Genomic DNA, 24,044 nt, shown 5'->3' on the forward strand with positions numbered 1-24,044 from the left:
GAGTTCTTGCATCTGAATGCATCTTTCCAGAACTGTCTCAAAGTCTTGTCAGAGCAAATCTCCGCAGGCTTTCAGCAGATCAACTCCAGCAGAATGGAGGTGAAGACACTTCTGCAAACCATGCATTCAGAAGCAAGATCTTCGCCAAACCACACCTTTTTCAGGTCTGTTGTGGAGCGCATGGAAACGCTATCTCCTACCCAGCAGATGCATGTAATGCATTCGTGCCACGGTGCTCTACAGCAGGTTACCTCCCAACCTCCACCTCCCACCACTGTAGTTCCTCCACCTGCACCCCCTCCAGCCACTTTCCATCCTCCCCCTCCTATTACATACCAGCAACCTCACCAGTACCAGCAACCTCCCCAGTACCAGACATCTCCCCACTTCCAGCAACCTGCCCCGTACCAAACTCCTTCCCCGTACCAAACTCCTTCCCCGTACCAAACTCCTTCCCCATACAACTTTCCATCAACATCATCTGCTCCTACAGTCCCTGCCCAACCCTCCACTCCACCGCCCACCACCTCTTCTGCCTCCCACATGTCCACCCATTCTGTAGCTTTTTCAACACCATCACCTCTAACTGTTCCTTCCCCACCACGATCCCAGTCCTCTCTCCACACACCCAGTGTCGAAGTGTCCCGCAGCCCCTCCAGCAGTATTTCCACCCCACAGTACACAGATTTGTAATGTCTGTTTTTTGTAATAAAAATGCCCATTGGGTTTAAAACCTTTATTAAAAAAGTTTTTTGCACTTTAAAAACATTTTACAAAAAAAAAAAAATTTAAATAAAAGTTAAATTATCGTTTCACAATGGTTGTCTGTCATTTCTTTCTGCGGCGAACTATGTTTTAAAAAAAGGTTAAATACAGGGTATTTCAAAGGTAAAAAGGTATTCAAAACCAGGTATATAACTGTGGGTAAATTTTAGCTTTTTGCCACAGTTGTGTTCCTGGTTGTGTTTGAAGCAAAGTATTTCACCTAAAAAGTTGTGTTTATTGTTGGTGATTTCCTACCAATGTACACAACTTTTGTTAAAAGGTGAAATACTTTGCATAAAACACAACCAGGTACACACCTGTGGCCTAAAGGTAAAAATAGTAAGACCATGACAAGATAGCCAACTTTGGTTGGCAAAGGTATATACTGTTGGTCCAGAAGGTACACAAGTTTGGTTAGGGCACAAATCTTTCACACTCTGTCATCCTGCCAGTGTACTCTGCCTTGAGGTGACATAAAGTATAGTGCAAAATTGTCCCTCATTACTGAAACCGTCACAGAACTTCTAGTGGTAATATTTCCAATGACAACATCCATCTTCGCCAGTAACTTGCTCTTCTCTCCAACCTGCACTTTCTTCTCTACAACCTGTCAAAGAAGGGCTGTAGGAACATGCTATATCTAGTTTTCCAGTAGCCAATCCCGTTCGGAAGGCCAGAAGGGTAAATTTTAAAAACCGGATCCGGCGTAATCCGTCGAAAAACGGATATAAAAACGGATATAAAAACGGATGAACCGGATGAGACGGATCCGGTTTTGTCTGTCAAGAACAAGATGGATCCGGCAGAATACCGGATCCGGCACTTCAGGTTTTACAAAACATTTGCCGGATCCGGCATTCCGGCACGACGCCGGATCGCGCCTGACGCCGAAAACCTGATGTGTGAAAGTAGCCTTAGGATTACTTCCGGTCGCGCCGCCAGTGTCATTTCTGGCTCCTGCTTGTTATATAATCAGCGTCTTTTACTCTTTTCATTGCGACCCCTGACGAAGGTGTTCCGAAACGCGCGTTGGGGCGGACACAGGGACCCTCGGTTGCCATCCGCCACTCTGTTCAGGTACTATAGATTGTTCACATGAATATGTATTTCTGATTGTTACCTAGGTGTAGTATCATCAAGCCTAGCTACCTGTTTGCCCTATTAGGGCACCATATTAGGTATTATTGGTGGTTAGGTTTTCTCTACACTTTACAATGCATACTATTGTTCATCTATGCAATACCTTCATGAGCATTGTTGGCAACATGGGCCTTTGTGTTTTCATTGGCTGTTTATGTTTTTAATGGCCTTGTAGCATGCTGTATTTGTGCCTTGCCTCACCACAATAAAGCAATTTTATCATGACCTTTTAGTTGTGTATTGGATTCGTCCCCCCTTATGTTATATAGTACGTATATCACAACTGGTCTAATATAGTCCCTGGTTGTACATGTTGGTGATAGGTTATTTAACAATATATTTGGTGATTATATTTTTTCCACATGTCACACATACCAGGTTTCACTACTCTTTCTATTTATTACTTTGTTATTACTGTGTTCTGCACAGGTATCGGTGGTGTTAACATGGACTTCAGAGCCAAAGAAAAAGCTTGGCTCGGACAAGTGGAGCAAGCATTTGGTACAAATGCAGGGACTCCGCAATCAGATGATTTTAAATTTGATGAACTCTGTTCTTCTATTCAGGATTTATTGGTTAAGAGGACAAAATTATGGTGGAACAGGGCGTTCCTTAATAAATATGTTACCAGCAATATGATACCGAGAGGTTTGAGGGTGAGGGTTATTCCCACCTTCCCCCTTTGAGGATGCACAGTTTATTACAAATTGGGAAGAAGCGTGTGGTACTTGTTCACTGACTCTGATGAAGCTTCTTATTGGCCTTAATTATCAAAATATCAGTGAGCTTGATAAGCTCATTGATGTTGATCAGAATGAGTTACGCTCGAATGCCTCTGCTGAGAAGATACGTACGTTCGATACTAATCTTGAGAAAGTTCTTGATGCCACGGTCAAGAAGATTCATGAATCCCAATTAAGTAAGTTTGGCAGAGATCAGAAGGACTACCAACAACATATGGTATATTTGTGGAGGAAGAATAAAATCTCTCCACAATCATTACATCATGCGTCCTCCATTACGTCCCTTTCATCGATGAGTGGCCAATCAGACGTCTCATCTATCTCCATGACAACCAGATCTGGTGCTGCAATGAACAAATTCCGTACTCGTAATTATCATCCATCTAAAAGACGTCAATCTACTTCACCTGATCGTTCTGCTAAAGATAATAAGGTGATTAATTTAAGTAGTCATACCCTTTCATCTGTGGATTTATCTTTACTTAATAGAGGTTTATCCTTCTCACCCACAGCTGGCTTTGATGCATTTACAGCGATTAAAGATTTACATCTATTCGCTAGCTCTCTGCTGTTTAAGCGATATTTTTTTTATAACAATTCCTGTTTATCTCTACCCACAGAGGAAGAACAGAATGCGGAGAGGATCCTTGAGGAGCTCTACGGTGAAAACACTTGGGAGGGAGGTAAGATACCACCATCGATTAAACCACGTTCCAGGAAGTTCCTCCCCCTTTCCACCTGTGCGAGCATTGATATGTTCGTTCAGGTGGTAACACAAGATCTGCTTAAAATTCCACAATGGTCTGCCATGGATAATTTGGATGGGGATGAAAGGTCAAGATTACATTTTTTTAAAAAATCTCCAGGATGTCGTGCTGAAACCGCGGACAAGGGGGGTAATGTTGTTATATGGCCTAAGGCTATGTGTGAAAAAGAGGCCTTTCGCCAACTCAATAACACAGTTTGTTTTAAAAAGCTGACATATAACCCCTTGTCCGCCTTCAGCCTCCAACTTGATAACATCCTTAATTCAACTGTTGATGATAATATAATTACTAAAAATTTGGCGGATGCACTTAGAGTCCATGAGCCAGTAATCTCGACCTTCTATCTCCTTCCCAAGATCCAAAAGGATGCTAAGGTACCACCTGGCAGACCCATTATCTCAGGGAATGGGAACTTCCTGGAGAATGTCAATCGATGGATTGACTATCATCTTCAACCCCTCGTGGAGAGCTTGCCTTCGCTCCTCAAGGACACTGGGGAGCTCCTTAAGAAAGTAGATGGTCTTAATTTAGACAATGACACTGTCCTAGCCACAGCAGATGTTGAGTCGCTATACACAAGTATTAGACATCAGGATGGCTTAAGGGCAGTGCGTTTCTTTCTTGAGCACTCTGGATCCTCCACGTATTTTGGGGAATTTATGCTTGATTTATTTGAATTTTCTTTAACGCACATTTTTTTTGTTTTTAAGGGGTCCTTCTACCTGCGGCTCCAGGGAACAGCCATGGGAGCGGCCTTTGCACCTTCCTATGCGAATCTGTTCCTGGGGCTGTGGGAGAGGGACCTCTTCCTGTCGGATCGTCAGTCTTCAATGGACCGGGTCCTCCTTTGGACCCGGTACATTGATGACATATTTTTGATCTGGCAGGGTTCCCCATCAGACCTTTCCCTATTTTTTCTAGGCTTGAACAGCAATGATCTTAATATCCGGTTGACATTTGTACATGATAGTGAGAAAATTTAATTTCTCGACACTATAGTCAAGAAGGATATTACTGGCATGTTACAAACGGACATCTATCGTAAACCTACTGCCACTAATTCACTCCTTCATGCTACTTCTTGTCATCCTGGACACATCATCAAGGCAGTACCTGTGGGACAGTTTCTCCGCTTACGGCGGATTTGTTCCTCAGATTTTGATTTTGAGAAACGTGCTGAGGAATTAAGGAATCGCTTTTTGGATAGGGGTTATAGCTGGCGTTCCATAAAAAGGGCATACAATAGGGCTAAGCATAGTTCACGCTCGTCTCTTCTCTATAATAACACACGTAATACATCCTTATCCATGGAACCCCACGTTAGATTTGTTACCGGCTACAACTCCCAAGCAACAAGGATACGGAAAGCACTTCAGAAGTCCTGGTCCATCTTAAACGTGGATCCTATTCTATCTAAAATTATACCTGAGAGACCTGCATTGTCCTTCAGAAGGGCTAGAAATCTGAGGGATCATCTCACTCGCAGTCTTTATGTTAGTGAGCCCAGAACCACGTTTTTGGATAGTAGGATAATGCGTCATGGCAGCTATCTGTGTAGCCACTGTGTCGCTTGCCCGAACATGGATCACGCCACCACCTTTTCTGACTCGAGTGGGAAGATCTACAATATTAAGAAATTGATTTCATGTGATACACGATATGTTATTTACCATGCTACATGTCCGTGTGGTCTTATTTATGTGGGCCTCACTTCACGTCAGTTGAAGGTGCATGTGCGCGAACATGTTCTGGGCATTGAGGCATCGGCTGGCCAAGTGGATATGTCCTCATTAAAAACGATCCCTCGACATTTCAAACTCTGTCATGAGAGCAACAGTAGTCTGATTAGGTTTAAAGGTATTGACGCCATTGACGTCAATATAAGGGGAGGCAAATCATCTACTAAGTTAGCACGTCTGGAATCTCGTTGGATTTGGACATTGAAAACTGTGCACCCTCATGGGCTAAATGAGAATCTTAGCTTTTCCCCCTTCTTGGAATAGGGATTGTGGAGTTCATTTTGCTATATCACCTTTATTTTTCACTTTTTAATTTTATTCTTTTTATATTGTTCTTTTAGTTGTTACTTCTGTGGGCCTCCGATTTTGACCTGTTGATGTGCATGTACACTGAAATGAAGTCCCTTCCTCCACTGTTGATGCGATAAGAGTTCAAGCTGCTGCAAGATTCATGGACATTTCCATTATGACATCATTGGGTCTTCTCATGGATCCTTTTGTATTTCATATATACTGAGTTGTACAGATATCTGGAATGGCTTGGTCATATTTCGATATTGCTATTAGAATGCTACTGATTATTTATTGAAAGCCTATATATAGATATTTGCATTATACTACTATTATTCGGTTAGGTTTAAATTATCACGTATGCATTCTATTGCCAATTGCCTTGGTTTCCATAATGTATTATTGGTGTGGCAATATTTGTTAATATATATAATTAGATATCATGATATTCATATTTGATTATTATTAGGGTTGCCCCCATTGGATATGGTATACAACATATAAGTGCTATTGGCATTCAGAATTAATTATTTATTATTCTTTATGCCATTAGATTCTGCTAGAGATCTATGTGAATCTGGCCCTTTTCCAAGATGGTGGTGTCGGATTCTCCCCTTTTACTGCGCCTGTGTGACTTCCACAGTTCCTCCTGCGCTGACGTCAGGAGTTATGGGCGTCCAGTCTCACGGGGTCCCGCGTGATCTGGGCGTCACACCTCCCTACCGTCATGCCTGGACGTGCTGGGTCATCTCTTTGGCATTCCTTTGTATTGCCACTTGAGCTCATTATTTATGCACGCAATAGCGTGCGCGTCACTATGGTAACTTAGGATTACTTCCGGTCGCGCCGCCAGTGTCATTTCAGGCTCCTGCTTGTTATATAAACAGCGTCTTTTACTCTTTTCATTGCGACCCCTGACGAAGGTGTTCCGAAACGCGCGTTGGGGCGGACACAGGGACCCTCGGTTGCCATCCGCCACTCTGTGCAGGTACTATAGATTGTTCACATGAATATGTATTTCTGATTGTTACCTAGGTGTAGTATCATCAAGCCTAGCTACCTGTTTGCCCTATTAGGGCACAATATTTGGTATTATTGGTGGTTAGGTTTTTCTCTACACTTTACAATGCATACTATTGTTCATCCATGCAATACCTTCATGAGCATTGTTGGTAACATGGGCCTTTGTATTCTCATTGGCAGTTTATGTTTTTAATGGCTGTCACGTCGGCGGCGGTAGCCGCCGCCGTCCCAGCAACAGCGGGGCCCGCCGCCGCCTTTACTTACCTGCGCTCGCCGCGCCGCTCTGTGCCCGCCTCCTCTTCCTTCTCCTCCGTCCGGCGTGTGCCAGCTTCCTGCGGGCGCCTTAGGCCGCTGGCGTGCGCTCTGCAGATCCTTTAACCCTGTAGCGCCCACCCAGCGGTCTGAGCGCCCAATCAGCCGACTTCTACAGGGTATATCAGGCGTCTCCAACATGGTGGAGACGCCTGATTATCGTGTGGACTTCCCGTACGGTATCCTGGCCTGGCTGTTTAGGGGTTTCTCCCCTTCTCACTCCTTGCACTCCTCTGCCCAGTCCTGTACGCCGTGTCTCTCTCCTGTACTTCGTGCCTCCGTCCTGTGCTCCAGTGCCCAGCCCTACACTCCTCTGCCCAGTCCTGTACTCCATGTCTCCCTCCTGTACTCCGTGCCTCCGTCCTGTGCTCCAGTGCCCAGTCCTACACTCCACTGCCCAGTCCTGTGCTTCGTGTCTCCGTCCTGTACTCCAGTGCCCAGTCCTATACTCCAGTTCTCTGCCCGGCACCAAACACTCCGTCCTTCGAGATGCCCCTCTTGGTTCTAGCAGTCGCGGCATCTGTCTCCCAAGGGTCTGCCCCTAACGGCCCCTGTATAGGGGTCGGCACCACCTGGCGCGCTCACCCCTGGGAGCTCCAGTGCCGCGATCCAGAGGGTCCACTCTCGGACGTAACCTAATTGTTATCACAGCATACGTCACAATTACCTTGTAGCATGCTGTATTTGTGCCTTGCTTCACCACAATAAAGCAATTTTATCATGACCTTTTAGTTGTGTATTGGATTCGTCCTTCCCCCCCTTATGTTATATAGTACATCACAACTGGTCTAATATAGTCCCTGGTTGTACATGTTGGTGATAGGTTATTTAACAATATATTTGGTGATTATATTTTTTCCACATGTCACACATACCAGGTTTCACTACCCTTTCTATTTATTCCAAGGCAGGGTGCATGGCAGGGTGTGTGCTAGAGGGCACACCAGGGTCCAAGGCAGGGTGCAAGGCAGGGCGCGTGCTAGGAGGCACGCCAGGGTTCAGGCTAGGGCCTGTGCGTGCTAGAGGGCATGCCAGGGTACAAGCTAGGACCTGTGCATGCTAGAGGGCACGCCAGGGTACAGGCTAAGGCCTGTGCATTCTAGAGGGCACACCAGGGCTTGTGCATGCTAGAGGGCATGCCAGTGTACAGGCTAGGGCCTGTGCGTGCTAGAGGGCACGCCAGGGTACAGGCTAGGGCCTTTGTGTGCTAGGAGGCATGCCAGGGTTCTTTGCAGGGCCTGCGCGTGCTTTAGAGAAGCACGGGGAGGTATGTCAAGGAGCAAACTAAGGCCTGTGCGTGCCAAGAGGGCACGTGTGGCGCCCCCAGGAGTATGGTCGCCACAGTGGCATTGCCTTCCTCCAGGGAGGGTGATGTCAGTCTTGAAAGCAATGAAGGGTCTTTCTAGCAGTTAACCATAACATGCAACACAATTCCCACTCCAGGCCAGCAGAGGGAGCTCTGAACCAGAATTGGGGGAGGAGTGCTCTCTGAGGGCCAGGAGGGAAAATTGGTCAGTTCTGTGAGGCGGACGAAGTGTGTAGACGTGGAGAGAGAAGCTGGAGGACTGAGCAGAGTTGAGAGCTCGTTCCCAGCTGAAGCGCATGATCTGGAGCCTGGTCTCCAAGGTTGTATGGATACTGAAGGTCCTGCAACAGAAACCAGAGGAATAGGAAGCTGTAAATGCTCTATTCCCACCTAAGACTCGGAGGCACAACAGCGACGTGTGAGCCAAAGGAGATAAAAGGCTACAGCTGTCTGCCATATGAGGTAGATCCAAAAGAGAAGAAGGAGGAACGTCAGTGTAACATAGTACTGCATGTACCTCAAGTAAGCGCTAGAAAGGAGACTACACAACCTATCTGCATAGAGAGATTCCTGAGTTGCTTCCAGACTAATCAGCTCCTGTGCCATCTGTAATCTGGATCCTGGACTGCACTTACAAAGTAAAGGTAAAGAAACTGCATTCGCTGTGTCCTTGCCTTCTTTCTGCAACCTCTCCAGCACTGCTACATCTCTGTGCCAGACACTGCACACTCTTCCCCACACCGATCTACACTGCCCTGGGACTACAGCCCTGCCTGTGGAGGGCTACACAATCATTGCTGCACCACACCATCTGTCCCAGAGGATCTGTCTGCAGCGTCGGCTTAACATCTTTATTGCCGAACACCACAAGTAGCGTCACGAATCACTCATAAACTTTATTCCATCACTCAATCCCCTTTTACATGGGTGCCCAGGGCCACGGATCGGGTCACCGCTGCTGTGACATTCCCCTCTGAGAGACCGGCCCGGTATCGAGTACCCCACAGCCCTGGGAGGGCGACCCACACGCAATGCACAGTGCAGAGACAGCGTGAGTGCAAGGAAGCATAGAGCACGGCTGGGGCACTGGCTAGCTGGTCGGGCTGAGGCTCAGACAGGCGGGCAAGACTGAGGAGAGCACGGCTGAGGCGCAACAGGCGGACACAGCTAAGCCACTGGCCGACGAGCACGACTGAGGCACAAGCAGGCGGGCACGGCTAAGGCACAAACAGGCGGGCGAGGGAAGGCCAGGCGCGTGCAAAGGGCACGCAAAGAAACAAGGCAAGGAAAGCATAGAACAAGGAGTGGAACGTAGGCTAAGCACAGAGCTGAGTACAAGAAAGAGAAGCGGAGCGTATGCTAGAGCCCAGAGCCGGAGCAGCCAGAAGAGATGGGAAGATTCGTAATAGAGTCCATCGCGATGTGCTGCCAGGGAGCGGAATGGACAGGAACTGGCAGGAGCCACCCGGACGGAAGGCACTTAACAGTTTTGTTACGAGCACACGAAGGGCAGGCTGCAACATACTCCAGGATATCTTAGCCCATGGTAGGCCACCAGTAATAATGGGAGATAAGTTGCAAAGTCTTCTTTTGATTGGCATGACTGCCCAACTTGGAAAAGTGACCCCACCGAAGGACACGATTCCTGTCTGAAGTGGGCACTAGAGTTTTCCCGGAGGAAGCCTAGAGAAATGGACAGAGGCTACTGACACTAACCTGGATGGCTCGATGATATGTTGATGTTCTTCCTTTGAGTCGGGAGGCAGGAAAGCTCTAAGCTAAGTGATGGACAGAATATGCAGGACTATATAAGAAACACCCTAAAGATTGTGGTGGGTCTCAGGGGTATTGGAGAAGAAATTAAAGATTTTCATGTTGCTGTACTTCTATTTGAGTGGTCTTCCAGAGAGTTATGACACACTCTTGACTGCACTAGATGCACTGCCAGATGATGAGCTAACTCTAGAGTATGTTAAAGGCAAACTTGTGGATGAATTCAAGAGAAAAACGCAGCATGTAAGCAGCAGTAATGAATCCAGAGCAGAAACAGCATTAAATACACAGGATTTCCCTAAATATAAGAGCAATCAAAGAGAAACTTGTGAATGTTCTGTCTGTAAAAATCCTGGCCATCTTAATGCAGACTGCAGAATTTGGAAAGCAAGAAGGAGGTAGTTTAAAAAGCAGAACAGTCATCAAAGGGTTAAAACAGCTGTAAAGGAAGATTCTGCATGTGTTGAAGCTGCATTTAATGCCAGTACAGGCTCATCTGCAACGCATTTATGGTGTATCGATGTATAGATATGGTGTATAGATTCTGGTGCAAGCAGTCAGTGGAGAAAATAACAAGGATTTCTCCACTGACCTTAATGAAAGCAAGTCAGAAAAGGTCATCTTAGCTAATGGTCACTATATGACTTCAGAAGGAGTAGGAAACAGCTACCTCCACTGTCCAGTTTGCTCAGTACAAAGCAGAAAGAGCCCAGTAAAGGATGATCTCTATGTTCCCAGCCTTGAAAGCAATCTTCTGTCAGTAAAGAAGCTCACGCAAAAGGGGAATGTAGTTACTTTTAAAGATAACAGCTGTATCATCTGAAAGATGGGTCACATCATGGGTCCTCTCCCGGCGCCTGCGCACTGCAGGACTCTGCTCTGCCCTCAACAGGGCAGAGCAGTGCGCCTGCGTAGGAGCCACGATGGGAAGGAAAGAAGAGGACGTCACCATTAGAAGATGGGAGGTGCCGGACCGGACCGGGACACCCATCGGACCAAAACCGGACCCGGACCGCCCCCCGGGTGAGTATAATATAACTTGTTCTTCTTATCTTTCAGGTTACATCGGGGACTTGTCTACAGCATTACAGAATGCTGTAGATAATACCCTGATGGCGGTGACAGATTCTCTTTAAGCATATTGTTCCTGAATAAAGAAGTTCTGTTGTCACACGCTTGGAGCATATCCTGAATAATCCGCTGCCAACAAAATTATTATTCAATTCCATTACTAAAACTCTGATCTGAAATTTTTAAAGGCTTAATTATTGGCTACCTCAGCTTATTAATAAGGATCAAGTGGGATTTGTCACCAATCGGCAAGGGGGGATAATACCAGACGTGCAATAGATTTGATAGATGTTCAAACAGAAATAATCTACAGTCCCTTTTATTGAAACTAGATGACTAAAAGGCATTTGACCACCTAAATTGGTCCTTCCTGTTTGAGACCTTGGAGATTTTTGGTATTTTTGTTCCTTTCTTGACAGCCATAGGGGCACTGTACAGTGCCCCTTCGTCCTTAATTAAGCTACCCTTTCACATTTCTCCCTTGTTTAATATATCGAATAACACCCACCAGTTATGCCCCCTATCCCCTCTATTGTATGTCCTGTGTATAGAGCTGCTAATGGCAATGATAAGACAAAATCCAAACATATCAGGAGTTGAGATTAGAAACAAAATATATAAGATTTCCTTATTTGCGGATAACTTCATTTTAACCCTAACTAAACTCCATATTACGATAACTAACTTTATAGACAATTTAAAAAAGTATGGGGATCTATTGAGGTATAAAATGAATACTTCTAAAACAAAAGCCCTACCATTAAATATTCCCCCTGATGTATTAGATCATCTAAAAATAAACTTCAAATTTAGATGGAAGTCCGAGGCCATTAAATACTTAGGGGTTATCTTGTCTTCTTACTACAGTAATCTATATAGTACCAACTTTCCGCCACTTTTGAGTGAATTAAGGAGACTGATGGAAAAGTGGAAACCACTCTTGCCCTCATTAATAGGTCGTATTATTTCAATTTAAATGTCTCTCCTTCCTAAGCTACTTTATTATTTTCAGAATACCAGTCAATGTTCCCTTGAGCGAACTTAAGGGTCCCGTTACATTTAGCGATGCACCAGCGATCCCGACAATGATACAACCTGTTCAGGATCGCTGGTGCACCACTAAATGGTCACTAGTGAGCTGCCAAACGATGCAGCAGCGATAAGCGATCAGTCGGGGGTCGCTGTTACCTGTCACACCGCAGCGATTCTGACGACTTCCGCCTGCATCCATGCGTCACTAGTCAGCGCCAGCGGGACACCAATGACGAAAAATTGGCCCAGGCCATTCGAGCGCGATCAGCGATATCCAGCAGGGGGGGCCGGTCGCAGGTACGTGTCACACAAAGCGAGATCGCTAGCGACATCGCTGTTGCGTCACAAAATCGGTGACGCTTCAACGATATCGCTAGCGATATCGGTATGTGAGAAAGGCCCTTAAGTCCCTTCCTGCAGCCATAATGAGGTTCATTTGGAATGATAAGCATCACCGGATAAATCACAAGGGGGCTTTTCCCTGACATTATTAAATATTATTGGAGGAACTCTTGAGGGAACAGGACACTTGTCCTACAGGTAACTTTCCTACATCCGTCTTGCCTCGGTCTACTAAGTTTCCCCCTTTGTCCTTATGTCCGGCAGTGGATATATTTACTAGATTAGTTGTCAAAGATTTCAGGAAGATCTCCACTAAACGGAGATCTGACAACTTGACTGCCAAACAGCGCATTGCGCTGAATGAATTACGATCTTATCATGATGTAGTAATAAAACCAGCAGACAAAGTGGGGAAGATAGTAATTTGGCCTAGTGCCATGTATGAAAAAGAGGCTTTGAGACAGCTGAGGGATGGTAGGACATATTCAAGATTAGATCACAACCCTGTTAAAGCCTTTTCTGCTGATTTGGCGGAAATACTCTCTGATGGGTTGGTGACTAAATATCCAAGAATTCCCACTATATACTTCCTCCCTAAGATTCATAAGGATCCTTTGGATCCCCCGGGGCGTCCGATTGTGTCGGGGATTGGGGGGCTGTGCGAACCTATTTGCAAATTCATTGATTACTATCTCAAACCATTGGTTGAGGCATTGCCCTCCTATGCTAGCGTCACAATGGACGTCCTGGCAAGGATCGATGGGGTGTCTCTTGAGTCTGATATGTTATTAGTAACAGCTGACATAGAGTCCCTATACACTTGCATACACCATCATGATGGTATTGAAGCCTGTCGGTTCTTCTTGAGGGGCAGCAATTGGGATGGCCCTATGTGTGATTTGATCTTGGAGCTATTGGAATATATTTTGACCCAGAATTGTTTTACCTGCAGCAACGCGGCACTGCCATGGGCGCGGCCTGTGCGCCCTCCTTCGCCGGCCTGTTCTTTGGTTACTGGGAGAGGGAGATTTTCGGGGGGGAGGGCTCTCACGCTGCGGACCATGTGCAGTGCTGGCTTCGGTATATAGATGATGTGCTCATCATTTGGCAGGGGTCTCAACAGCAACTCCTATCCTTTATGGAGGAGTTGTATTCCAATAGGTTCAACATTAAATTGACTTACAATTATAGTCAAACGGAAGTGGATTTCCTGGACATCAAAATAATAGCGGATTCTCAATTACATTTACAGACTGATGTCTACAGGAAGCCCACTTCTGTTAATGCGCTCCACATTCAACAATACGGGCCATCCCAATTGGACAATTCTTGCGCATGCGGCGCATCTGCTCCTCTGATTATAGATTTGAACGGCAGGCTGAAGACCTCAAAGAAAGGTTCCTTATGAGGGGTTACAGTCATCAGAGTATAAAAAGGGGCTATAATAGAGCTAAAAAATCAGCACGGTCCACTCTATTGAATCCTCCACCTAAGAAAAAGGAATCGCGGGATATAATAAGATTCATCTCTACGTTTAATGGGGAGTGGGATACTATGAGACAATGTCTGGATAAACATTGGGACATTTTACAATCTGAACCAAGTTTGAAAGGGGTTTTATCAAGGCGCCCATTAATGACATATCGTAGGAGCCCCAATTTGGGAGATTTGTTAGCACACTCCCATTATGTCCCTCAGAGAAAAAACTTTTTTGATTCTCGTGGACCGCCACAGGGATGTTTTCCCTGTGGGCATTGTGTAGCTTGTAGAAATGTCTTGCGGTCATCTTCTTTTCAGTCAGCTGACGGAACACGCACCTTCTTTATTCGCCAGTATATTACATGTAGCACCACACAGGTGGTGTATCACGCCACCTGTGGATGCCCCAAGATATACATTGGCCTAACATCTCGTCAGTTAAAGGTGTGAGTCAGAGAGCACGTCTGAGATATTATGGCGGCGGCAGATGTGCAAGACATTTCTCAATTGAAAACCATTCCCAAACACTATAAATCCTATCACAACTGTGACCCCAAGTCTTTTATGGTGAGGAGCATTCAACACATTCAGACTGGGATTAGGGGTGGCGATATCAAATGCCTCCTCGCCCAGAATGAATGTAAGTGGATCACCATCCTTGGTACCATGAATCCCCATGGACTCAATGAGTCCTTGAGCTTTGCGTCTTTCTTGTGAGACTGGCTTTTCCTCCTGCCTCTCTGTATATTCACCCATTTTGCATATTTCGTTTTTATTCATTATTTTTTATTTTATTGTTTTTATTCTTTTTTTTGCCCATAGTTACTTACCTGTTAATTGTGTCATGTGATGCCTCATCTATTATTCCCAGTTGTTTTTGGTATGGAACATTCGGACACAGTGATTGAAGACGGGTACAAAGAAGAGGATTCTTTCCATCAATGTCTACTTACCTGTTATTCGTGTCATCCAACGCTTCATCTATTATCTTTAGTCGTCTTTGATATGGAACATTTGGATACAGTGTTTGAAGATGGGCATAAAGAAGAGGATTTTTCCACTAATGTGCACATGTTTTGACAGTTATTTATCTGTTGTTTGTGTCATTTGATACCTCATCTATTGTTCTTAGTCGTCTTTGTTACTTACCTGGTATTTGTGCCATCTGACGCCTCATTTAGTATTTTCTAGTCGCCTTTTGGTATGAAACATATGGATATAGTGATCAAGGATGGATATAAAGAAGAGGATTATATATATATCCCCCTCTTTTTTATTAATTTGTACATCTTATAATAGGTTGTTACATTAGTATTCCTTATGTTTGGGATATATGTATATTTATATATTCCCTTTATATGCTGTATCTTTTGCCTTCTAGAGGCATCTGGATTCCATTGTGCCTCTATTTGTGCACTTTTTTCTTTTTTTGTGTACAAATTTACATTGTGATATAAGCAATATATTTACAGCTTGTAGTTCTTTTTGCCCTTCTCCTGTGTCACATTAGGTTTGTGTATTACTTTCTTATTTGGTGATACTGTCCAAATGATGTATTTAGGAATTAACTATTGTCATCTACACATTGGGTTTGTTATAGCGCGGTTTCCCCTTTTGCTTTGTAGCTGAATTCCCCCCTCCCTTTGCCCTTCCTGACGTGTGCTGCTGTAGGGTGACGGCTAGGCGCCAGCCGTCGCCTCCGCGGCATCACTTCCGGTTTGGGCAGAAAGGGCGGAAGTTCAGTCTCCCTTCCATTGCGCAGGTGCAACCTCTCAGTTTGCGGTTGGACCGCGCCACTCAGGTGACTCTGTCAAACAGGTATTTAACTGGGCAGTGTCACTGTTTAAGCCACGCCCCCCTGAGGAAGCGGTTTTCACCGCGAAATGCGCATTGGGGTCCTTTCCTGGACGGCAGTACGTTTCTCTGGCTGACATGATGGGTAGGATATGAGAGTTATTACTTATATACTGGGCAAGTGTGCAATACTTAGGTGGATGGTCTCTTCCATTATATTATGTAGGAGTATTATACTCCCTTTTCTAGCAAGGTTCTAGTTACTTTAGAGACCTTCTCTGCCATTTCCTATATATGTCTTTCTCTTGGCATCATGCCCTTATTATAATGAAGTAACCTTTTATCTGTATTTACCCACTGTCGCCGTTGTTACTGTCGCACTGGATTTCTATCTAGTTCCTGGCTGCTTTTGACACTCGTTCATGTACTCCAGATTTTATAAACTTCTGTGTCTATCGTTCTGCTCCCATTTTAAGGCCTTTTCAATAAAGATGTGTATTTGCATGTAGCTCTGGACTCGGTTTTCTTTGTTTTTTCCAAGGGGGTGATGGTAGTTTCAACCAGGGCTGTGGAGTCGGTAAGCCACACCTGCGACTCCGACTCCTCAATTTCCCTTACACCGACTCCCACATATATTGCTTATATTTAAGTGAAAAATTTATTGTAGTACAATGTGAACATCAGACATTAAATCATTTTTATGATACAATAATCAAGATATTTAGCTAGAGCATAATATTTAATGGAATACAACTTTAGAACACAAAAAACTGTAATAAATTGTAAATGTGTAATACACTATGTAATATCAATCACACACATACTGTATATATATATATATATATATACAGTATATAGTGTATATATATATATATATATATAAAGCACTATGTAATAAACTATAAGTGGCAAAAAACAGTTTTCAACAAAAACATACTAAATAACATCATGGGCAACATCTCTAACAATTTCCGGGTATAAAGGAATTGCCTCATGCACAGTCAGTTTTGATGAATGGTTGCATTTTTCTATTTCTTTGAGAGCAAGTGAAACATTTTGCTGAAATATGGTCAATCTGCTTGCTATAGGAGGCAGAGTGAAATCTTTTTCCTTGCGGCAACGCTTTGCCTGATCCATGTCATCCAAATACTTGTCAAAGTCAAACTCCTCATCTGATGAGGCTGAAGATATGGCAGCAGTAGCACTGTCAGGACCAGAGTCCTCTTGCACCTGGCAGTCCTCCTGTAGGCCACTCTTCCTAACTGCTACCTCAGTCAGAGCTTCTTTTCCTTTAGTAAGCTGTTGATTATTAAGCAGTATACGATGACTTGGGCCCACATAAACAGTTGCTAGATAAATTTTATTTTCCAATAGCTGTGTCTCTCTCCGTTTCACTGAAGCAGAAATGCCATCTGCGATTAAACAGCAAAATAGCAAGTTCTTCCACTCCCTCATGAAAATGCCAGGAGTTAAATCCTTAGCTTGTAATTTTTTAGTCACGGTAAATGTGTGATTAAGCAATTCCTTCAATTCAGCCACCTGTGTCCATTGACCTTCATTTAGGGTTACCTGAGGGTTCGCCATATCTATAAGAAACGGTTTTAGTTCAAGCAATCGCTCAATCATTAAATAAGTGATGCCCCACCCAGTGGCTTGATCAAAAATTGCCCTTTTCCAGCACGTCTCTTCAAGATGGAATCAATTTTAGGGGTTCTGGCGGCAATAACCAATTTCCTCACGTTGCTAATCAGAGTTCCAGCATGTCCCTCTTGCAGACTATCTCTTATTGCCAGCTGCAGCATGTGCACAACACAGCGCATGTGATGAATAGGAAAGTGTTTTGAAGCAGCTTCAACAAGATCATCTATTTCTACAGTATAATTTTGCTGTTCTTCTGTAGTAATATCTGTTTGTTGATCAGTTACATGAACAGCACTGTGGCCTTCCATCTCAAACATACTGAATCCTAAATGTTCTTCTAGCTGTTGTTCATTATTCTCATTCATCAGTGTAATTGTACTTATGTTTGAAGCATTGTCCGTTACAATAGCAAGAACCTGTTCTTTTTTGAGTTCGTAATCTTGCAGAACTTTTTCCACTAAGGCCTGGAGAAACTGGCTGCTGTGATGAACTTTAGTATCTTTTACTGCCAGCGTGTTGGTAACAATTTTTGTTGTCACAAACATATCGAACATTGATGGCAAAATAATTCACTCTGTGACGTGTGCAGGCATCCATTTTAAGAAACATGAACAGTCTTTTTAAGATCTTTCTTTTGGTTAAGGGCTTCTTCAATCACTAATTTTCTAATACTTTCTCTTTACAGAGAAACACCAAGTTTGCGGGCCATTTCTCCATTAAGAGCTGTAAAAGCTGGTCGTGCAAATAATGATAATGGTACACCGTCCTTCACAACAAGCTGTATGAGCTGTCTTTTAAACATATCTGCTGTCATTGTTACAGTAACTTTGTCACTTACAAAATATCTTGTTAAATGATGTTTGAGACGCTCTTTCCTCCTCCTTTGCCTGGCAGGAAGTGTTAGTCTGTGTGCTACCCAGCTTTCATTCTTTTTTGGTACAGATAAGATATGGATAGACAGATATGGATAAATGGATAGATAGAGCAGATTTCTAATCTGCTTTTGATATTGAAAACATTATCTATGAGCTCAAAAACCTTTCAGGTGATGTGGTTTTTTAAAAATCTGATCTGCTTTTGCAGCTGAAAAACGTATCCACAAAAAACGCAGCAAAAATGCTATGTGTGAATGTAGCCTTAGATCAGGAATAGAACAGCCATTTATAGGACCTTTCATAACTTTCTCAAATTCCCATGAAAAAATATTCAGCACATTCTGCATTGAACTACTGTACCCAATCTATAATAATAAATGCCCTAAGCAGCTTCCGATTGTAACAACTTCCGTCCAGTTGTAACCGGTGACGTCACCACACACACGCACATGTTAACCCTCAACACACCACACCGCCTCAACACACACTCCTCTCACCTTTCACCTCCACTCACTCTTTCACTCCACATACGTTCCTTTCTCTCACTCCGTTTCTCATAATCACACCGTCATCGTCGCTGCCCCGACATCTTCCTCCGCCGCCGCGATCCTGGATCCAGACGTTCTCCAGGCCGCCGACATGTTCTTGCGGCGACGCCATCTTGGATTTCATGAAATCCCGCGAGATTCAAGATGGCGTCGCCGCATGAACATGTCGCTGGCGTGGACGACTCGGGATCCAAAAAGATGGCGTCGGCGAAATCTCGCGAGATTTCGCTGACGCCATTTTGGATCCCGACGTCGTCCACGCCGGCGACATGTTCTTCCGGCGACGCTATCTTGACTATCGCGGGATTTCACGATACTCAAGATGGCGTCGCCGCAAGAACATGTCGCCGGCGTGGACAACGTCTGGATCCAGGATGGCGCCGGCGGAAGAAGATGTCAGGGATCGTGGAGCAGCGGCGATGACGGCGTGAGTATGAGAGACGGAGTGAGAGAAGGGGTCGTATGTGGAGTGAAAGAGTGAGTGGAGATGGTGAAAGGTGAGAGGAGTGTGTGTTGAGGAGTGTGTGTGTTGAGGGTTAACATGGCAAGAGGTGTGATGCTATCGCATCCTCCCGATGCGATAGCATCGGGCCATAATCTAGTTTATTATATATTTTAGGAGTCGGAGTCGGTCCATTTTATACCTACTCCAACTCCGACTCCACCAAAATGAGCTCCGACTCCACGACTCCGACTCCACAGCTCAACGCCACCGCAGGTATCACGTCGCCCAGTGTTAACAAAAAGGGAGATGCAGAGCCCAGCCGTGCAACAGGCAGGGAACGTGAAGACGATTGCGCCCATTCCTGACTCTCATACAGTTCCAGGTCGTCCTTCGGGAGTAACAGGGCGATCACAACAGCAAAGTACCCCCCGAGGTCCATCCTCTTTAAAAAAGGTGACCCGATCTTCTTCCCTCAGGGGCCTCTGGAACGTTCACGTACACCTAGTCATCGGTGTAGGCCTCGCGGATAAAGCCATACCCGCGAGACAGGTTAGTGTGGACCAACACCCCACCGGTCCGCTGTCTGGTCATTGCGCCCCCTCCTGGTTGGCGCAGCTCTGCCAAGATCTCCCTCTCTCTCTCTCCTTCTTTCCTTCAATTACCCCCGCTATCCACACTGCCTGCCCGGGGGATAGGAAGGGGCCCTCTCCTTCCTGGTATCGGGTTGATGGACCAAGGGGCGGAACTTCTATGAAGATGGGCCTGTGCTTCGGGATGTGGGACCGAGTTCCACTCACCGCCTGCTCGTCATCCCGCTCCCGCTGTTCCAAAATCCAGGCCATGATTACTCCAAGACCGTTAGACTCCACCGACATAGCTACCGTACCCTCCAGCTTGGGTTCCAGCTCAGGCTCTGGCTCCTCCAGTTCTGCCTCCTCTGGATCAGGTTCCTTTGGGGCTGCTTCTTCCAGATCGCCGAACTCCTCAGGTACGTGGTGAGGCTCCGGGTCCGGCAGCCACCAGTACTGCTCTCCAGCGTATAATGGGAACCTGTCGAGCTGATACTCATCCCTGACATCAGGTGCTCCCCACAGCCTTCCGGGCCGGGTCCTTTCCTCCACCTGCTGCCACTTCCACTCTATGCCGCCGACATAGCCGCAACAACGAGTGCAAAAGTGGGCCATCGGTGCTGGTGCCGTGCATCGCAATGGCGCCGCGCAGCTGCACACGAGGTTTTCTTCTGGGCCCCACCTATTCCAGGGTAGAGCCTCTTCCAGTGGCTCCACCCATTCAGCATCGGACTCCGCCCACCGCTGGGGAATCTGCTGTAAGGGGCAAGGCTTACTTTTCTTTCATCACGCCCACCATAGGCGGGCACCACTGACCAAGGAATGCATCTCAGGCTTGGACCACTGCTTTTGCCCTACGGAGTTTCGCACCATTTTCAGATTAGGACACCCACGAGGGGCGGAGCTGGAGTTGTCCTCAGTCTCTGCGCCATTTTCCGCCATCTTTACCATAGTAAGGATACCTCCGCCTTCTGCATGTGAGGTACACGGATCCCGCCGTACTATGCCAAGTGAAATGGAAGCATGGGGTGTAGTCGTGGCTGAGGGTGGCAGTACTGGCACACACTGGCCCTACGCCACATTAACACATTGTTGTCCACTCAGGGTGGTAATAAACATAGCTGGACTCCAATGAAGGAGTAGAACCATCTCAAGGAGGATCACAAGGAAATGGGCTGCATATGACTTAAAGGGAATCTGTCACCCATATTTAGTGATATCATGTAAAGATATCACTAAATTGTGCATCCCATAAGGATTCTAGTAGGGCTTTTGACTCCCCCCGACCCCGCACCTTTGAGGCATAAATACCTTTTTAGCTTGTTGGGGATGCATGCAAATCGCCATGGTCCGCTCTGATGGGCGTGGCTTAGTAGTCTTCTCCCCCCCACCTCCTCGGCTTGCTTCATGTAATCTTCATCTGTGAATACCACAGACGCCATTGGTTTCCGCGCTTGCGCAATGTAAAGGCCCCCGGCGCCTGCGCAGTATGCTTTGCCCAACTGTGGGCGAAGCATAAAATCGCTACTGCGCAAGCGCCGGTATTTTCCAGCGCGGTCTATGCCCCGGAAGTTTGTCCTGCATGTGAAGACTTATGGGGCATAGACCGTGCTGGAAAATACCGGCGCTTGCGCAGTAGCGATTTTATGCTTCACCCACAGTTGGGCAAAGCATACTGCGCAGCCTCCGGGGGCCTTTACATTGCGCAAGCGCGGAAACCAACGGCATCTGTGGTATTCACAGATGAAGATTACGTGAAGCAAGCCGAGGAGGTGGGGGGAGAAGACTACGAAGCCACGACCATCGGACCGGACCGCGGCGATTTGCATGCATCCCCAACAAGCTAAAGAGGTATTTATGCCTCAAAGTTGCGGGGTCGGGGGGAGTCAAAAGCCCTACTAGAACCCTTATGGGACGCACAATTTAGTGATATCTTTACATGATATCACTAAATATGGGTGACAGATTCCCTTTAAATATGAGTGACTGAGAAAAGGGTCTGAACACTTATGACCATGTGATATTTCAGTTTTTCTTCTTTAATAAATTTGCAAAAATTTCTACATTTCTGCTTTCTTTCAGTCAAGATGGGGTACAGAATGTTCATAATTGAGAAAGAAAATAAACTTTTTTGAATTTACCAAATGGCTGCAATGAAACAAAGAGTGAAAAATTTAAAGGGGTCTGAATACTTTCCGTACCCACTATCAGTGGCGGATTATAATGAGGTCAATCTGGGCGGAAGCCCAGGGCCCAGTGGTGTGGGGGGGCCCACCAGCCCAGGGTAAATTGCCTCATTATAATCCACCACCATAGCGCCATGCCCCGACCCCATCCTCGCCCTCCCAGACAGACCCACCGGCCACCACAGCCCCTCACTGATAAATCCCTGCTCTGTGCACACAAGACCTGTGATAAGGTCACAAGAGGGGAGGAGTCAGTGGTCACATGATCAGGGGCCTCGGTCCGAGGCCCCTGATCATGTGACCTCTGACTCCTCCCCTCCTGTGACCTCTTCACAAGTCCTGTGCGCAGAGACCTAAATATATGCAGGACTCTGCTGTGCTGGTTGTCATCGTACTAGATGAGGGAAGTATGTGTGGGGTCAGGAGGGGTTTACAGGGTGGATGTAGCTGCGTGTGTGTAGGAGATGTACGGAGCGGAGTCGCGCGTGTACAAGGTGTACGGAGCGGAGCCACGCATGTGCGAGGTGTATAGAGCAGAGCCGCGCGTGTGCGAGGTGTAGGGAGCAGAGCCGCACGTGTGCGAGGTGTGCGGAGTGGAGCCGCGCATGTGCGAGGTGTGCAGAGCGGAGCCGCACGTGTGCGAGGTGTACAGATCGGAGCCGCGTGTGTACGGAGCAGAGATGTGTACAGAGCGGAGCCGCGTGTGTGTACGAGGTGTATGGAGTGGAGCCGCGTATGTATGAGGTGTATGGAATGGTGCCATGTGTGTACAAAGTGTACGGAGCTCTTTCGGTCTGTTCTTTCTTTCCCCTCTTTCTCTCTCTAATCTTTCTTTCTCTCATCTTTCTTTCTCTCTCTGTTCTTTTGTTCTCTCATTCTCTCTCTCTGTTCTTCCTTTCTTTCTCTCTGTTCTTTCTTTCTCTCTCTGTTCTCTTTCTTTCCCCTATTTCTTTCTCTCCATTCTTTCTTTCTTCCTTTCTCTCTATTCTTTCTTTCCCCTCTTGCTTTCTCTCTCCCTCTCTGTTCTTTCTTTCTCCTCTTTCTTTTTCTCTCTCTCTGTTCTTTTTTTCTGTCCCCTCTTTCTTTCCCCCTGTGTTCTTTCTTTCTTTCTCTCGGTTTCTTTTTCTTTCTATCTCTCTGTTTTCTTTCTTTCCCCTTTCTTTCTCTCTCTGTTCTTTCTTTCTTCCCCTCTTTCATTCTCTCTCTGTTCTTTCTCTCTATTTATCTCTCTGTTTCTTTCCCCTCTTTCTTTCTCTCTCTCTGTTCTTTCTTTCCCCTCTTTCTTTCTTTCTCTTTCTTTCTTTCTTTCGCTCTCTGTTCTTTCTTCCCCTCTTTCTTTCTCTCTCCCTCTCTGTTCTTTCCCCTTTCTTTCTTTTTTCTCTCTCTGTTCTTTCTTTCCCCTTTCTTTCTCTCTTTTTTTTTTCTCTCTCTGCTCTTTCTTTCTTTCTCTCTCCCTCTCTGTTCTTTCTTTCCCCTCTTTCTTTTTTCTCTCTCTCTCTCTGTTCTTTTTTCTGTCCCCTCTTTCTTTCTCTGTTCTTTCTCTCTCTCTGTTCTTTCTTTCTCCTTTCTTTCTCTCTCTGTTTTCTTTTTTCTCTCTCTGTTCTTTCTTTTCCTCAGTACCAGTCAGTGTGCCCACAGTACCAGCCACTGTGCCCATAATGCCAGCCACTGTGCCCTCAGTACCAGTCAGTGTGATCAGCAGTGCTAAATGGGTGTGGTTGGGGCGTGGACATGGGTGTGACTAGTTGTTAAATGGGTGTGGTCGGGCGGCCGGTAACCAATCATCATAGTGGAAGTCGTCTTTTTCCATCAACTTTGTTACATGTGTGCAGTGGGCACCTCTAGTAAGGTGGGCACGAGATGGCAGGTCTTGTCACCTCTGCCTCACACATAAGTTACTATGAGGTATACTTTATTCCTGCCACATTTCTTTCTTGGCCTACTGAGAGAAATGTTTTCACCAGTTGAAGGTTATACAACCTGAGGATTGTGCATGCGTGCGCTGCCCGCATGTAGCAATATTTGTGTGTGTGTGTGTGTGTATATATATATATATATATATATATATATATATACACACTGTATTTATTTACTTACTCCGACCCCTATATAAACCCTGCCCTCCAACCGCCGTCTATTTTCTCATGCTCTTGTTCCAATCCTGGGGTCTTTTTTGTCCCCCTTGGTCCTCCACATGCTGAAA

At 45.7% G+C, this 24,044-nt stretch overlaps 1 long non-coding RNA gene across 1 annotated transcript; it reads left to right on the forward strand.

The window, feature by feature from the left end:
* The first annotated feature begins 2,735 nt into the window (after positions 1 to 2,735).
* Positions 2,736 to 7,494, forward strand: LOC141084644 (uncharacterized). Its single transcript, XR_012231069.1, has 3 exons — positions 2,736 to 3,081; positions 3,269 to 3,331; positions 5,496 to 7,494. It is a non-coding gene; the product is annotated as an uncharacterized lncRNA (long non-coding RNA).
* The last annotated feature ends 16,550 nt before the right edge of the window (positions 7,495 to 24,044 follow it).

Source organism: Dendrobates tinctorius, unplaced genomic scaffold (genome assembly GCF_039654945.1).
Source record: "Dendrobates tinctorius isolate UK_male_01 unplaced genomic scaffold, ASM3965494v1 ptg000026l, whole genome shotgun sequence".
Lineage (NCBI taxonomy): Eukaryota > Metazoa > Chordata > Amphibia > Anura > Dendrobatidae > Dendrobates > Dendrobates tinctorius.